Here is a 16,609-nt window from a genome sequence, read left to right as displayed (position 1 = left end):
TTTTTAAAGATTTCCAAAGATGCCTTATTTCAAGTTCTCTTGACCATTTTGAGACTTTCCAAATGATATCTTCTTTCAAACTTTCCTAATGGGATATTGGAAACTTTTGGATGGTACAACATCCATGTCCCCCCAACCATTCCAATGATTTTGAAAATAAGTCACATTTCACTTTCAAAATGTAATGTCCCCATTTTCAGTTTCCTATATAGTACAACTAGGATGGATTTCTAGGTTATGTGATGGTTAGGCCACGGGAGCAAGATTACACCATCAGAGGTCTCAGAGGGGGTTTGGGGAGTTTTATGGGATCTGACAACATTCGCTTGCCGTATTCCATCATCAAGACTAGTTTCGCATAGCTTTATTTTGGTTATGTTGCATTCTGATAATTCCCATAAACCAAAGTTATTATTGAGATTAAATTAATTAATTACACTTAAGGTGGCATTCTAGGACGACTATTTTATGGAACACCTTAGTGTAATAACTTGTTAGAACTGGAACGAGAATATCTAAAGGATGGGATGATGAGAAGTGATTTCCAGTGGCCAAAGAAAGTATGGTGGGGGATTTACTATTTTATTGAATTAAAATTTACTTTAATTAGTCACTTAATTAAATAAAAGAAGGGGAAAATGATTAATTGAAGGAAAAAAGCCAAAAGTGACTTAAGTAAAATAAAATAAAATCAGAAGTCACTTAGATGAAGTCAAGGGGGAGCTTCTAGAATAATATTAAAATAATAAAAATAAAATACTTCTATAAGATTGGAGATCTATCTATCTAGTCTTTAAAAGGAGGAGGAGATCATTTGGGACATGTTGGTTTGTTGTATTTTCCAATTGGTGAGGTTTAGAGAACTAGGTTCTCAGCTTCAGTAGCCCCAAGACAAAAACCCTTGGGTGATTCGGTGAGATCAGACAAAAACCCATCTCATCCCTTGGTGAATTCATTCAAAATTCACACGTTTGTTTATTGATTCCAGTTCTATTTTGGAGGTTGATCCAACATTGTCATAGATATTTTGATGGACATCACAATAAATATCTTCTATGAATGGTTTATATGTAAATTTCCTAATAAAAATATAAAGTTGGATTATTTCAATTTCTTGTGTCATTTTTAATTATAACATTTCAAAGATTTACTGCAAGTCATATTTTTTATGCTGCAATTTTATGGTTCAAAAGTCATAAGTTTTGATTGGCTTTAAAGATGAAATTTTATGACATAAACATTTTTTCCAGAAAATTCGTCAAATTAAATTTTGGGATATTACAATGGTATTGGAGTTGGTTGTCCTGCCAGCTAGAGGGTTTGCTTGTCAAAATTGCTGGACCAATTTGTCACAGATGTGGAGTGATGGTATTCTACAGACAAACCCTTGGTTGGAAGGGTAAATTTTTGAGCAATTTTTCCAAAGAAATTGGGTCGAATTTAAAAAAAAAAAAAAAAAAAACAAACAAACAAACAAACAAACAAACAAAAAAAAACAAACAAACAAAAAAACAAAAAAAAAAAAACAAACAAACAAACAAACCATTGAAGGTCGAGACCCTTATTCTTTTGTAGCAAATCATTTACTTGAAATAAATTGTGAATGGGAGTTGAATCTTATCATTTACAACCCGAGATTATTATTGCATACTTAAAGAGTGATTATGGGCAAGTATTTGTCAAAGATATATCTTGGGAAGGCCGAAAATATCTATTATCTTGCGAAGGATTTAACAACTACTTATTCCTGGAGATTGATCAGCATTCTTTAAGGTCATAATTACCCAACTAGAGGTTAATTTATTACTCATAAATTAAAAGGGTCGCACCATTATATGTAACTACCAAGGCACATAGAAATTCAACGACCTATCAAATTGGGGTTGTTGAACACACATTATCATGGAGTGCTTGTGTGCATTGAGGATAGCCACCAAAATTCATGTTACATGCATGGCTAATCTATGTGATGTATTAATTGTTGTGTAATTGAATAGTACCAAATGTTTATGCCCTCATACCAATAATGAAAAAATATGGTGTATGATGACATTTTGATATGGTGATTTGTGCCAGTTCGAATAAAAGTGTGACGACATATTCATGTGATTGAGTGGTTTACGTACCCATCGACGCTACTATTAGCACAAGGAATGTAATGTAGGTGGAGTCGAGGCTATTTCAAGGAGGTTCATAATCATTCCTTAATGTGATTCGTGCACATCAAGACTAGAGTTGGTATGTGCGTATGAACTGAAGATCGAAGTGTTATATTCCTCAGGGTCGAGAAATTCTAGAGTGAGGGACAAGCGTAATTTTGGGAGATCAATTTTTGAATGTCACCCTATGGGATTAAGAAATCGATATTCATATAATTTTCATTAATTAACTAAGACATGCTATCTCCTTAGGGTGCTAAATAGATTGAATTTCCCTGCAAACCTTGGCATAAATTTCTATGAGACAATTGTTGTATGACAAAGTTGGGTGTTGACTAAGGAATATGATTGTGGAGAGTGAAAAGATCATAAATTCATGATTGGACCTTGTGGATCATACAAACATGAATTTGATAAAATCCAATGGAAGAAAGTAATCGAGATCGGATTAGTGTAAAATTTGACTTGTCACTGGATTGATAACTAAATGTAAGCATTAAATTGTTAGGTCCCTGTACTACTAGTGTAGCCCCTTATTGTTATTAGTGCAACCCCCTTATTGTATTTTTGTGCCCATGTAGTCCCCATATTTTTATTATTGTGCCCCATAGAATCCCACTATTGTTATTGTTGTGCCCATACACTATTATTATTATGTCGTCTCTGATTATATTGTAATGCCTTAAACTCCTATATATAGAAAGCAGGTATTGTCATTTGTATCATCCAAGAATTGCTCATTTGTGTAACGTAAAGGAGGTTCCCCCCTCAAAGAGGCTGATTTTGAAGTTTTTTATCTATCTTTTCTTCTATTTTGTGAGTTTGTTTCATAACATTTGGTATCAAAGCTTTGGATTCTAGGGTTTTGCTGCTTCAAACAGTTCATCGTGTGATTTTCACTATAACTTTTTTTATACGAAGTTTAAGAATCTAAAATTAAAACCCATTTGATTCAAACTCTTGATGAACCTCGTGTCTAACTTTCAGATCTCGGTTCGTTACATTTTCAGAGATATGATCTGAGTAAGTTAGGGTTTTTGCAGGCTCCCGAATTCAATCTCAAACAAGCAACCTTGGGAAAATCGACATAAATTTCTCTCTCAGCATCGGATTCAAATTTTGTAAAAAGTGATAGAAATAGGACAGACTGTAGTTTGTTGGGTATCATTTTCAAGGTCGAAGGTCGAAACAGTTACACGTGGCACTTCGTACAAGTTTTCTCTATTGAACCAATCTTTAATCAGGTCATCGAGGGAGATTGGGCATAAATATTTCTTGAAGAAACCAATCTTGATCAGACATGCAGGGATAGAAAGAGGACTCAAACGGATACCACGGGATGAAATTTTATAACTTGGAGATCCAAAATTACATAGTTATAGCGGTTTCAAGATCGAGCTCCTAAAAGCAAGAAAAAGAGATATGATTAGGAAATTTGATGGCAAGGATCTAGTAACTTTGATACTACAGATGGAGCAATATTTTGATCTACATGATGTGAAACTATTACAAAAGGTACGTATTGCATCTTTATATTTAGAACCGAATCATTTTATATGGTATAGAGGGATTTGTTCTCATAAACCACTTGTCACGTGGTCAATTTTCATGGAGGAAGTGATAACACATTATGAGGATACAAAGAGAAACACCTTCTTTAGCCAATTAATAAATCTCAAACAAAAGGGTTCAATGGTAGAGCACATTGATGACTTTCAAAAATTGAATATAAGGGTAAATGATATTCCAGAAAAGTAGAGGATTGATGTCTTCATGGGGACTTTAAAGGATAACATCCAATGTGAGGTTCGCCTATGGGAACCTGATACATTGGAGAAGTCATATAGGTTGGCAAGAAAAATTATAGAAACAAGGAATCCTACCACTCATAACTATAAAGATGGAAGTGTTGTTTCTCCTAGCTTTCCACAACCTACAAGGTTGACACCACAAAAATTGGAAGAAAAAAGAGCAAAAGGGCTTTGTTACAGTTTTGATAGAAAGTACACTAAAGGTCATAAGTGTGCTGAGAAGAAATTAATTTACATAGATGGGGAAGAGGAGGAAGAAAAAGAGCAATAAATGTCAAAAGAAGAAGATATCCACCAGGAACAAATCCCATACAAAGAAGAAATGAATCTGACCATATCTTGTAATGCATTGACAGGAATTACCATTCCTCAAACGCTCAAGATAAAAGGGCACATCAAGAAGAAAAAGGCAATATTTTTCATTGATTTGGGTAGTATCCATAATTTTGTTCATTGTAAGATATCCAAGGAATCGAATTGCTTCCTATATCTAGCACCAGAGTGTCAAGCAATGGCTTCAAATGGAGGAACCATAAATTGCTCTGGAAAGTACCATAATATCAAGCTATCCATGGGAAAATATGTCTTGAATAGTCCAATGATTTCCATTCCAATGGGTGGTGCTGATTTTGTACTAGGAGTCCAATGGTTACAATATTTGGGGACGTTAGCTTTCAATTTTCAAGAAAATTTCTTGAATTTTTTTTGGGAAGGAAAGGAAGTTGAATTAATGGGTATCGCAGGGAAACTAGGAAAGATAATCAGCTCTAATGGCATGACAAGGCTTCTAAAGAAAGAACAACGGGGCGTAATATGTTCATTACAGGTTCAAACAACGAAATCATCTATTTCTCTAGATCTTCAAAAATTCTTGGACAATCATTCTAAGGTTCAAGCAGTGGAAGATCACATCAAGCATCAACAAAAGTTCTCTAACTCTTAAAGGATAACCTCACTTTGGCTCAAAATCGAATGAAATAACAGGCATGTCAACATCGCAGAAAAAGAAATTTTGATGTAGGCGACTGGGTATTTTTACGGCTACAACCATACAAACAAATGTCCCTCAAGCAATCTAAGAAGGATAATAAATTATCCCCAAATTATTATGGTCCTTACAAGGTGTTGCAAAATATTGGTACTATGACATATAAATTGGAGCTTCCCGCATCATCCCGAGTGCACCAAGTTTTCCATGTTTCATGCTTAAAGAAGGTTATAGGTGACAAGCTCCTAGTTCAAACAATATTGTTGGAACTTGACAAGGAAGGAAAAATCATAATGGAACCTGAAGCAGTCACTGAAACAAGAACCTAATAGCCACGAAATCGATCAATTTCAGAGTATCTCATCAAGTGGAAGAACTTACCTGTTGAAGGTTTCACATGGGAAGATGAGAATTTTATACAGAAGCATCCAAAACTAAAGCATTGAGGACAACACTTTTTGAAGGAGAGGGCATGTTAGGTCCCTATACTACTAGTGTAGCCCCTTATTGTTATTAGTGCAACCCCCTTATTGTATTGTTGTGCTCATGTAGTCCCCATATTATTATTATTGTGCCCCATAGAAGCCCACTATTGTTATTGTTGTGCCCTTACATTATTAATGTTATGTCAGCTCTGATTATATTGTGACCCCTTATATTCCTATATATAGAAAGGAGGTCTTGTCATTTGTATCATCCAAGAATTATTCATTTGTGTAATGTAAAGAAGGTCTCCCCCTCGAAGAGGTTTATTTTGGAGTTGTTGATCTATCTTTTCTTCTATTTTGTGAGTTGGTTTCATAACATAAATCCACGTTGACAATGGACCTAAGTTCACATTGTTGATCAAGCTGCCAAATATCCATGTTCATTGTATCAAATCAAACATAGGAAGAAGATTAGCAGATGACCAATTCGTGAGACAACCACAGAGGGATGATATCACACAAGGGTCTTTTTTTTTGTCAAGTGTATTATTTGTTGAGAGTATTATAACCAATTGGATAGAGTGAGTAGAAGTAAAGTTTGGTCACATTGATTGTTTGCTTGTTGGAAAATTGGACAAGGGTCTACGTGTAATTTGAATTGTCATATCAACTTATGGGAGCTAAATGTATAAGGCCATTACTCTATGAAGTTGCAAAGGAGTCAATTTCACCAATGCAGTATCAGGGGATGAGATATGTGTTCATGAACTATTGTGTGTGATCAAGTGAAGAAAATGGGTTAGTGTGTACCTTTGTTATGCCAAGGTTCGATATGAGGGTCCATTGTGTGTTGGAATTTTATTTGTCATCTGTAGCAGAACATGTTGAGTGCATGGTGATGATTGGAAAGTGCAAGCCATAATTGACGAAAGCCATTATTTAGGCCAACTTCCTTTGCACAGTGATAGCAGGTGTAATGGTAATGTTGAGACTCAATGGGGAGTGTAATGCATGAATATTGTAGGAGTTGGCGAGTGATGGAAATATGAGGGATTGAAAAACAGAGTATTTTTTGTTGAGTGTTGAGGAAACTCTTCCATTTCCCTAGAGTCGAGGTTGAATCCTTCATTAGAGGGATCGATTTAGCAATAATATTATGTAGTATTCTGATCAATTTCCTGAGCGATTGTTACTTAAAAAGTAGTTTGTGAAAGAAAATATTTTTGTTGTAGCCACTCAATTTTTATGTGCTACATAATCACATTTCCGATGTCAAATCAAAGTTAAGGTTTATTGCTATATGGATGAAAAGTTGATACAGTTTTTGCTACAACTATAGAGAGTTTGTAAAATACTGGCTAAGTCTATATGGTGTGGGGTATTTTTTTATAAATACCTCCACTATGATTGAATTATTCCCTTATTCTTTGAGGCGGTTGAGCACATTCATTAGTTGAAGGGGCCAAGTTCATTATTCATGTTATCTTCATTTCTCGCATTGGTGTCAAGCATACTATCTTGTTGGACTAAGTAGTTGTGGGTCAAATTTCTGGGCAAGTTGAATTGATCTATTACTGGAACAAAAATCCATATATTGGAGGACTAAATTCACACCTTCAAGAGTACCAAATTTATGGGAGGCCAAACTCACTATTAATCATTGAAATAATGAGCTACTTCAGAGTTTTGTGGGTAAGTTCATTGTTGCTAACAGAAACCAAAAATTATTCCTCTAATCAGAATATATTGCCAGACCCAACTTGTTGTAGCAGAAGAATCAGTGTTTGGTGTGCCAAAGAAGAGTTTCCAGGTTCACCATTTGATTTATTACATGTGCACTCTTTCACTAATATGTGGTAGTTCCCTTGAAATTTATATCCTATTAGCACTTATTAGCTTAGTCGCGACATTATTCATGAAATTTGTCAAACAATTTTTTGAAAATTATGAGCACATTCAAAAATGATAATTCTAGTGGGGATGAAACCATTATGTTGTCATCCTTTGAGGGAAGATTATCTTTTATGTCAAGGTTTGGCAAGAGAAATGAAAAAGCATTGTTGTGAGTTGACAGTGAAGGTTTGAGTTAGAGTCTAATGCAAATTTTTTTTACGTATGCCATTGTTAGTAATGTATTCGTGAGGTAAGATGTTTTATGTGTAGTTGAGTCAAGCATTGATGACAAAATGGTAGAGTTGGTTTATTTAGCTACCATTTATGTATGGTTGTTCAAATAAAGAGAGGTATTTTTTTGTTGTTGTAAGGTGTTAAGTATTAGTTACTAAACAAGTTTGTTGCCAGAATAATAGAGGAATTTGGAGATTACAAAATTATTAGCTTGTGGATGAGTCATTGACGCAATTTGTAGCCCATTGTGTTGAACCTCTCGTAAAAATAAATTTGATGAGGATAATTTTTGAAGGGCTCAAATCTAGGAAGGATGAGGAGCCAAAGCAAAGGAATCTCCAAAACTCCAAAGGAAGAGTAGAAATAAAATGAGAAGAGAACAGATTTGTTTCACATGTTAGGAAGCATGGACACCAGAACATAGATGTAAAGTAAAAGGGGACAGACAAGTAGGTGAGGCTGCAAAAATTGAAGCATAGCAAGAAATGGCAAGGAACTCAAGTTAGTTGATTATGGAAAGGGTTGAAGGGTCCATGGTTGGATAGGAGTCTACTATAGATGAGTCCAATGGTTTTCATGAAGAAACACTTGAAAGGCATGAACAATCATATGGAGATGTTGATAGCATCCCTAATGTGCAACCATGTTTAATGGATGAACATGATGAGAAACAAATTGTATCCATATGTGAAGAAGACAAAGGAGGAGACGTTCTGGAATATGAGCTATCGATGATGATCCAACGACGTAAGCATACAAAGGAGCAAGAATCATATGAGGATGTTATGCATGATAATTTATATGTGGAGAGACAGTTAGATGCTCATGTCATTGCCATGATGGAGGAGGATGAATAGCCATCTTTGGGGCTAGCCATTGATGACGAGTAAAAAGATGCACATGCAACTAGTAGGGTTGTGGTACTTTCAGACACTAGTCGCCAGGAGGAGATGGATCTTATCAGGATAGACCTTACGACAATGAAGAAACAAATCAAGTCACTCTAAGTCATTATCTTACAAGATGTCAGTACACTCGAGGATTTTTGAGTGACATGTGACAAGTTAGGGGCCAAGTTGTCTAGCATTGGGGAACATTTAACATCCATAACTAGGAAACTAGTGGAGTATATTCTCAAGTTGTAGAGTATCCCTCTTCAGGGGTGCATAGATAGAGGTTGCAGTTTGGTTAGCTCACCTTTAGACATTATAGGGAAAGGGGTAGAGTCACCCTTATTAGTTGTCTAAGTAGAGCAGCACAGTGGAGCATGGACCAGCATTTGCACGACAGGCTTGTTCCATGTATATGCATTTAGGCATTTGATCCTTCCCACATGATGGATTTAAGGGAGATTATGATTTGGTATCTTATTGATGGAGGGATACTTGAGAGAATATATTTCGCCAAGGGAACAACATAGCAGGAGCCCTTAGGCATGACTGGTGATGATTGGACATGGTGTCATTGGGATCCAAGTGGATCCATTAATGGCGGATTTAGTCATAGGTTTGTTTTGGATCCAAGTATTGAGGGATCTGTTTATACTTTGGTGACATGGAGGCATGGCTTAGCCCAATGCTCCATATGGGATCCCAGTATTAATGTGCAGATGCCTCTGTTATGGATAAATATTGATTGCTTGAAGGTAAGCAATCTTCAGGTGGGAGGACTTGTGATCCATTAACTGTCGTGGATATTCCACTGGACAGTTCGTCACAATAGAATCTGATAATATTATATTAAAAATCTTAGATTCTACACTATTATAGTTTTATTTAATTTATAGATCTGCAAAATTAACTGTAATCAATGCATGCATGTAAAAGGAAATCAATTGGAAAATTAGAGAACGGAAAAATAATCTCACACACACATAATACACAATATGTGCTCTTTGGGAAACCCTTTCGGGAGAAAACCCAGCTAGAAGGTGAGGTTGCTTCGCTCTCTTTCTCTGTCTGGAAACATGGCTGCAGATACAAAGAAGTAATTTATGTGGCCTCTGGGATGTTATAGTGCACATATCCTCTTTGTGTGCTCTACCTTCTATCTCTTCTGGTTATCTTTTCTCAACTATGGAACAAAATGCTCTCGAAAGAATGGAATGTCTCTTCCTCCTAGTGGCCCAGTTATAACAAAGCCTGATAGCCTACTAGTGGTTAAGTTTGACTACATCAACTCTTAACTAGAGTTACAAAATAGACTCTTATAGAGTATTTTACATCACAAACACGTGGCTAGCCGCTTTTCCATGAATAATTGGGGCTGACGTGGCATCCTCCTGAACTATAGGTGTGAAAATAGGAAGGTCAATTTCCGAGTGGCATAACTTTTTCATATGAACTCCGATTGATGTGATTCTTGCGTCATTGGAAATATCTCTATGTGTAGAATAGCATGAAAATGTGCTACATTTAAGAGTCAAATTTTTACCCTCAAAAACCTTCATTTTATGCCTCAAAACGCTCCTGGAAGGTTTCAGACCATGTTTCGCCAAACTAGGTCCCAACGGTAAAAACGATCCTGTGAGCTGATTCCTCCACTTGTTCCAATCCAAATGCATCAAGATAGATGAAAAACAATATAATCATCCAAATCGTATTACACCTCCCCATTTTGGGAGGCTTTTGGTCCCCAAAATATTTTAATGAACAAGGTGAGGAAATTTTTCCTCCACCTTCTCTTTGGTGTACCATTTAGCGTGCCTGGAAGTTGTCCCTTCAACCCAATCTGCCAAAGGTATTGTTGCCCTTGTCTTATAGTGCCAAATCCTCCACAGAAGGTATGACTTGTTCCACTTCCTGATCTAGCATGGAAGGCTCATATAGTTTCAAATTCTTTACATTTACAACTGAGTAAATATGCATATATGGTGGCAAACTGAGTCGATAGGCATTATCACCCACCTTTTCCAGTATCTCAAAGGGACCATACCTTAGAGCCTTGATTTTCTTACCAGGCCCCTGCAACCTCTCCTTGTTCAATTGTAGTCATACTCTGTCTCACACCTTGAATGATTTCTTTGTTCTATGCTGATCATGCATGGCCTTATACTTCACCTACAACTTATGCATTGTTTCCTGTACCTGTAGATGGATCTGCCTGATCTTCTCTATAAATTCTTCAGCCCTCAAAACATCTCCTGTAACGTCTTCCTTCACTCCTCCTTGTTGCCCATATGCAATATCCAAAACAAGTTTCAAAAGGGGACTTTCATGTAGAAGTGTGGACTACTGTATTATAAGAATGTTGTATATATACCATATTTTCATCCTAGGTCTTCGAATGTTTTTGGTTGTAACCCCTCAGAAGTTGCACCAAAGTCCTATTGACTACTTATGTCTGCCCATATGTCTGTGGATGGAATGTTGTATATCTATTCAACTTCATGTCTATCTTCTCCCACAAGGTAGTCCAGAATGCACTGAGAAACCTTGTATCCCTATCTGGAATGATACTCCTTGGCATCCCAAACTGTACCCAAACCTGTCCAAAGAAAAATTTTGTTGCTTCTTGTCCGCTAATGGTCTTTTTACATGGCATCAAAACACACATATTGTTGAACTTGTCAACTATCACGGAAAAGTAGTCATGTCCCTTCCTGGTTGTCGGTAAACCTCCCACAAAGTCCATGGAAATGCTTTCTCAAGGATGAGTAGGTATAGGTAAGGGATGATACGGACCTTGTTTCCTGTTGCTAGGATTGTTGGTACAACAAAGCATACATCCTCTTATGAACCTAGCTACTTGCTCTTGCGTCTTGGGCCAATACACATACCTCTACAAGTTAGCCATGGTATTCCTTACACCAAAGTTCCATGCAACCTTGGAGGTGTAAGCCTCTCTAATCAGCTGCAAACGCTCATCTTTAGGAACACATAGCTTACCCAGCCTGTAGAGTAACCCATCCTGGAGATGGTAGTCAACGGTGTTTTCGCCATCGCGCACATGTCTCTGACTCTGCAATTGCTGATACACCTCCTTGAATTCCTCATCTTCTGAATATGCCTCTTTGTATGCATCATGGGTGAATGGCTCCATGTGCATAAGAGTCCCCAAAGCTGTAATCTTTGATCTGGGTGGCCTTGAGAGCATATTGGTCAACTTGTTTGTGTTTCCCTTCTTATACTGATTTTATATTCACCCTATGAGTGACATCAGTTAAAGATCTATTGTTTAAAGGTATTACAGACTCATGTGTTAGTGTGTGTTCTGTGTTATTGAAGCAACGAATCGATCAGATTTCCAATACACAGACATTAAAATGGAAAGATAGCAGAGAAATCCAGTAAGCAAACACAAAGACATAAGAAATTAATAAGGAGTTCACCCTATTCTCTGGGGCTACATCTCCGGTCCAGCGTTCAGTGGTGGCCTTGTTTTATTGTGCCTTTAAGCAGATAATTACAATACAGGGACTCAATATGAGTTCTCCTAAAGCAGATTTGCTTGGCAGGGTGGTTCTCGGATTCCCCAAGCCACTGGAGTGCATAGACTCTTCTTCTTCCTACCAACTCTATGACCTTCTAGTCTACAGTGGCAAGAGCCCAATGTGGTGCTCAGCCTGGACAGATCCTCGATGGGATGGCTCGAATCTTCAAGCTCTCTGGTGCTCAATGCTGCCTCTGGTTAGCTCAGCCCTCTGTCTCTTCTGCCTTTCTTTACTGTTCTATGTGTTCCGTCCTCCTCTCGGGATTCTGGTCTCTCTGTCTTTGTCTCTCGGACTGACTCCTTCAGTAACTCCCTTCTTCTGTCTCTGTTCATGGCTTTTAGCCATCTGTTCCAATGCTTGTTCAGTTCCTCTTCTGCCTCTGTCGATTCACCTTCTGCAGTTGCACTTGGAGTTTCCTGTTCGATGTCATCATCAGCGCTCAGGGAGTGGCCACATGTCATCCTTTAAACGGCACCAGCCTGCTTCATCGGTTCGTTTCTTCAGTTACATCATGGATGCATTCTTCCTCCACCGTGGTGGTCAAACAGATTCCAAATCCTTCTAAAACGTGGCATATTCCTTCGTCAATTCCGCTTCCTCCATCGGGTGTGATCTTAGCCGTCCGATCTGGGGCCTCTAGATCCAACGCCATACGCATGTTTCGTGCAGTTGACTTGCTCGACCGATAGCACACGATCAATGGTGGTTTTCTCTCACCTCCACTTGCCATGCATCGATCGATGAATGGAATCACTCCACTCTCATCCAAAACCTCTTACTGTTTGAGGGCACCCCGATCAATACCGTTGGTTTCTAGAGCGCAAGTCCTGCCTTTGTACGTTTAGCGCTTTTCGCTTTTCCGCCTGCGGTTCTCTGATTCCCCCATGCGACCGAGTGCTTGGGATTTTCCTTCACAGCCCTGTTCACCTAGCGAAGAGCTAATCGCGCATCAAAAACCACCTTCTTTTCCCGATTCGGGGCTCCCAGGGGCTACTTTGACCTCCTACGCAGTCTCCATGGACCTCGATCAGCGCGCTTTGACCGAGGTCCTCATCGTTCCACGCTGGCTGCCATTGCCACTGGTTCAGGGTCTTTTTTATCGCTATTTTGGATTCTTTAGAGATTTGTTCCGACGTGATACAGTCGTGGTTCTTTGACAGTATTTTATGGATCCAATTCGGTTCACAGTCTTCCCACTGAAAAAGCTTTTGGACCGCCAAAAGTTGGTATTCAAGCATCGACTAAGTGAGGGTATTGCTTTCTCACTTGTCCAATCTCAATCCACTTTGCACTGCTTGGCTTTGAACCTTTGAGCCCAATCCTAAGGTATTCAACATCTCCCCTGTGCATTGTCCTCACCTTCCTATCCAGCATTGTGTCTTCCTGCAACTTGTTAAGATATTCAGGTAGCAAGTCCTCAATAGAAGGCAATTGACTCTACTCTTCAAGGTCCTCAATCATTGAAGGTTCAAATAATCTCAAGCAATCTGCATTTACGATTGAGTAGATGTGCATGTAAGCTGGTAGATCAAGGCGAAAATCATTTTCCCCAATCTTCTCAAGTATCCTAAAAGGTCCATACCTGATAGGCTTTAGCTTTTTACCTTCACCTCGCATCATGTCCTTGTTGATATACAGCCAGACTTGGTATCCAACTTGAAAACTATGCTCCATCTGATGCTTGTCATGCCTAGCCTTATACTTGGCCTGGCTCTTTTCCAGTTGTTCCTGTACTACCTGGTGGATCTCCTAGATCTATTCAATGAACCCAGTTGCCTTGTCCATATCATTGTGTCCATCAACCATGGTATCTTTACCAAAGACAAAATCCAAAGGAGACCTTGGTGTGAAACCAAAACAGGTCTCAAAAGGAGATCTCTGTGTAGAAGAGTGTTTGGCTCTATTGTAAGCATGTTGCACATAACACAAGTGTTCATCCCAAAGCTTAGGATGTTTGCTGCAATATCCTCTCAGTAACTGGATCACTGTCCTGTTTACTACTTATGTCTGGCCATCTGTTTGTGGATGAAAAGTTTTGTTTTTCTTCAACTTGGTGTCCATCAGTTCCCATAGACTCGACCAAAACTTCCCCACAAATCGGGTGTCTCGATTAGATACAATGGAAGTGGGTAATCCAAAATGAACCCATACATGTTCAAAGAACAATTTTGCAGTCTGTTCAACTGTAATCTGTTTATTACAAGGTATCAAAATACACATTTTGTTGAACCTATCCACAACAACATATATATAATCATGACCTTTCCTAGATTTAGGCAGTCCTCCAACAAAATCCATGGAAACACTTTCCCAAGGGTGAGAAGGAACTGGCAATGGAGTGTACAAGCCTAGTTTTCTGTTGTTGGGCTTGATTTTAGCACACATGGCACACACTCTTACATATCTAGAAACTGTCTCATTCATTTTCGGCCAATAGCAGAATCTTTGCAGCTATGCAACTACTTTACTTACCCCAAAGTGACCTGATATCAGAGAATTGTGTGCTTCCCTAATTATCTTTATCCTCTCAGTTTGTGGAATGCAGAGTTTCCCACAATGGTATAAGAGTCAGTCCTTCACATGATAGTCCAATTCTTCTACTCTTTTGCCTTGACTCAAAGTTGCATATACATCTTTAAAGTCCATATCCTGAGCATATTGTTCTATGTAGCTTTCATGTAGCACAGAATTATGCTTAAGTATGGTAGATGCATTTATAATGGGTCTAGATAACATGTCTGCAACCTTGTTATGTATGCCCTTTTTATATATGATGACTAAATGAAACTGTTGTAGAAAACCCATCCATCTGTAATGTCTTGATTGCTGCAACTTAGTTTGGGAGTGTAGATATTGAAGTGGTTGATGATCAATATGTATTACTGTCTCTTTGCCCATTAGGTAATGTTTCCACTTTTTCACACTCTGAACTAATGCATACAATTCTTTATCATATGTAGGATAGTTAACTACTGCGGGATTAAAAGTCTCAAAATGATAACATATGGGTTTACTATGTTGTGTCAACACTGTTCCCATGGCATAGTCACTGGCATCAGTTTGGATCTCAAATGGTCTTTGAAGATCTGGTAGTGCTAGTATAGGTGTTGTACTAATATTTTCTTTCAAGGTGTCGAAGGCTTTCTGATGTTTGCCTCCCCACTGAAACACCTTATTCAATCCTGTTAAAGCATGCAGGGGAGTTGCAATCGAGGAGAAGTTAGAAATGAACTTCCTCCAGTATTGTGTTGCTCCTAAGAAGCTTCTCACTTCTATAGCAGACCTGGGTTTAGGCCAGTTCACAATCACTGCCACTTTAGAGGGATCTATTTTCAATTCACCTCCCCCTACTATATGACCCAAGTAGTTTAGAGATGTTTTTCCAAATTCACATTTTGAGAGTTTAACATAAAGTTTTTCTCTTTTCAAAACATCTAATGTCTTCCTAACATGATTTAAATGTTCTTCCCACGTTTTACTAAAAATCAGAATGTCATCCAAATACACAATAACAAAATCTTGAAGAAAAGGTTTGAGTACATCATTCATTAATCTCATGAATGTAGCAGGAACATTAGTTAAGCCAAAAGGCATAACCAACCATTCATACAATTCCTGCTTTGTTTTGAAAGCAGTCTTCCATGCATCTTGCTCTGCAACTCTGACCTAATGGTATCCACTATGCAAAACCGGCTTGGTGAAATAAACAACTTCCTTTAATTGATCTAAAAGATCATCTATTTGAGGAAGGGGATAACAATTTTTTTTTTATCTTATTCAGTGCTCGATAATCAATGCACATTCTTCACGAGCCATCTTTCTTTCTCACCAAAACGATTGGTGACCCACATGGTGATGTGCTAGGCCTGATGAACCCTTTCTCGAGCAACTCCTGCACCTGCTTCTTGATTTCAACATTCTCTAAAGAAGACAACCTGTACATCCCAATGTTAGGCAATGGAACATCTTGCTGCAAAATAATATCATGTACTATTCCCTTTTTGGGTGGCAGACCTTTAGGTTCTTGAAACAAGACATCATACTCTGAAACAACCTTTTCTATATCAACTTGTTATTCAGCATGGCAGCCCTCAAATACATTGGTTTTATCAAGTTTCCTTTCCTTTACAACCATCAGTAAGAATTGTTTGCATGAATTTATCATTCTTTTCATCTGTCCTGAGTTTATGAGAGTGTAATTATTCTTGAGCTTATGAGCTCTTACAAAGTATTCGATTCCATCTTTAACAAGTAGCTACTTGTTCTTAGCTCTATAGAAAATAGCCTTTCTATCATACAAGTAAGGACTTCCTAAAACAATTCCACATATATCCAAAGGAATTATGTCTAACTCAACCTCATCTACAAATGCTGACCCAAAAGAAAACTTGAGTTTGCACTGTCTAGTCACTTGTAGCTGTGCTTCATCATTCAACCATCCTAATGGGTATGGTTTCTTGTGAGGTGTAGTTGCTAATCCCAATTTCTTTACAATTGCTTCATAAATTAGATTTACTTGTGAGCCACTATCAAATAAATTATCAATCTTTTGATTTTTGGAAATAAGTCAAATATGGAAAAGCTCATGTCTTTTTCTCTCATTTTCTTCATCAATAACAGATTGAGCAGAATTACTAGTAGATGCTTCAAAATTATTACCTTTT

Source organism: Pinus tabuliformis, chromosome 9 (assembly GCF_031772625.1).
Source record: "Pinus tabuliformis cultivar Carrire ecotype Pingquan chromosome 9, CPIR1, whole genome shotgun sequence".
Taxonomy (NCBI): Eukaryota; Viridiplantae; Streptophyta; class Pinopsida; order Pinales; family Pinaceae; genus Pinus; species Pinus tabuliformis.
This window is presented reverse-complemented; position numbering follows the sequence as displayed.